Source organism: Anticarsia gemmatalis, chromosome 14 (assembly GCF_050436995.1).
Source record: "Anticarsia gemmatalis isolate Benzon Research Colony breed Stoneville strain chromosome 14, ilAntGemm2 primary, whole genome shotgun sequence".
Lineage (NCBI taxonomy): Eukaryota > Metazoa > Arthropoda > Insecta > Lepidoptera > Erebidae > Anticarsia > Anticarsia gemmatalis.
The window spans coordinates 5,127,348-5,129,824 of NC_134758.1; the positions used below are offsets into that span (position 1 = coordinate 5,127,348).

General features: G+C 34.6%; 1 non-coding gene across 1 annotated transcript; it reads left to right on the top strand.

The window, feature by feature from the left end:
- Window positions 1-1,269: 1,269 nt before the first annotated feature.
- On the top strand, window positions 1,270-1,342 carry TRNAR-ACG (transfer RNA arginine (anticodon ACG)). Its single transcript has one exon. It is a non-coding gene; the product is annotated as a tRNA-Arg (tRNA).
- Window positions 1,343-2,477: the final 1,135 nt, after the last annotated feature.

Here is a 2,477-nt window from a genome sequence, read left to right on the forward strand (position 1 = left end):
TGCTTGATTTAGATAAACGCAAGCACGCCTTACTCCAACTAAAAGCCCTTGCAGCGTTGAAATCACCTCTCCAAACTGACATTTGTTATCACTTCACACTACGCTCTTCGGAGCTTTGAACAGCTGCGAGTAAGCGAAAATAAGTCTGACCCGACTCTTAATATTTCATTTAGAAAGATACCAAATTAGATATGTACAAGCATAGTTACGTAAATATAAATAAACGGTATATTATGTAATGCGAGTTATCCATGAGCACAACTGCTCTGCATGTCATTAATATTCATGCATTTTTGAAATAGTCATTTCGATATTCATAATTCCGATAATGCTTTTTATAGTGTACATTCAAATGTTTTTCTCGTTTCTATAATTTTATTTGTGTAATAAAACTTCATAAAACCACATTTTTATGAGGGAAGTGGAAGCGGTGGTGTGTGGTGGTTGCGACAGCGACGGCCGAGACTCACCCGACGACGTGTTGATAGCCGTAGGAACCTTGTCACACTAATTTATATGTATAATGTTCCTCTTGAAATGTTTTATAGTATGAAAAATAGTCCACCGCCTTCATTACACGTCAAACGACAAGGGAAATCGTAAAAAGAAATGTTGTAAAAATTATATTAGTATTAAATCTTTTTTAGGGTTCGACCGAGTGATATTATATTTTGATGATGATATGTGGCCAAGATAAAACGTAATTTTATTGCGTGCACGCACGTATAAGTTTGTCCCACCTAAATAATAGAGACAGATTACTTTAGTATGAATTACGGTGTATGTCGCCCAGAAGAGAGAAGAAAAAAAAACTTTATTAATTTGATGGATATATAATAAACGAATAGTTTTATTCCATAGGCCTATGCCACATAAAAAAAAGTGATTTGGTATGTAAGTTTGCACAATAGCGCCTCCCCGCGGCCGGAGCGCGCACTAACGAGCACACGCGGCCTGCACACGACCTCAGTGTTAGCGTTAATTAGTAAAATGTTCACGTGTTCGCTATCTAATGAACCCCTTTATGTAACGATCAAAGCAACACATTTACATTTATACCTATTAACGACCCAATATATTCGTAAAACACGCCATGTATAATTTATTATTGTATTTGGTTTAAATATAGGAAATACTGATTTAAATATAGATTGACCAGATTGGTGTTGCAAGTATTACAAATACATTAAAGAATTATAATAAAACATGATTTTTGTCTTGAAAAATAGCTATAGAATTAAATTTATAATTTCGACCTCATTGCTATCTGGCCCTGTGGCGCAACGGATAACGCGTCTGACTACGGATCAGAAGATTCCAGGTTCGAATCCTGGCAGGGTCGCAAATGGTCTTTTTGCTACTCATAAGTTCTGTGTTACCGCTAAACTTTGATCAAAAATCACGAAATATAATTACAGGATGAATTCTCAGTATTGCTTTTTTGTACACTTATAAAAACCTAACAAACAACGAGTTTTAGATATACTTTATACATAATATACCCTTAAAAAACAGGCATTTTATTATACTTTGCAATAAAACATAATCGATGAAATTTAATTATAGTTATGTTACTATACTATATTTAGTCGACGTCTATGCCCGCTGTAGTCTCTTGCTCTTGACTTATTGATCGGCGCGACGCGACACGCGCCCCTACCTCCCTACCATCGCTATTTTGCAAGCCTACCTACCCCTGAACACGTGCAGCCTATTAACAACCATGTTAGAGAAAATTCTTGAAATGCTCTTGAGAAAAATGTTATTAATTTTACGGAAAAATTTTATTAACTGTTCTTATTTTAATACCACGGTTCCGTCTATCCGTTAAATAAACTTATAGTGAGTGTACGTTTTCTATTACATAATACATGAATAAATTAATCTAGAAGCTAAATATTATATTTAATAGGAAATAATATAGCAGAAACTGTCAATACGCACGAAAGTTGAAACCGAAAATCAATCACCATTAAACGTAGTCAACACAACCACCTGCAACTTTATAGCCACGCAGTAAAGCACTAGAAATATCGTAATATACTGGAAATAAAGAAAAATATATTACGACAGCACGCAAAAACTGTTAAAAGCGATAAAAGTCACGACTCTAGCCGCGATGATGACTTTACTGCGACATTGCTTATCTCGAGACAGCTAAGTGTCAAAATATTTGATGGGTTTTATAACGCTCGACGGGTTCAAAATAAAACCTCCTTGACTCAATGTTTTGCGACTAGAAAGATAAGTGGCACACTAGTTTCAAAGAAAATGATATATAGCTTTAACGCAGAAAGACTCTACAATCTCTATAACCTCGTGTCTAAGAACTTTATGTTCTTAAACATATTTTTTTTAAGTATTTTAATACTGAGATGTTTGGATAGACATAGTTAATTAAATGTTCTACAAATCTGTGAATGACGGAACTGCATGCAGTTATCGTTGTGTATCCGGTTTAACATATTATTATATTC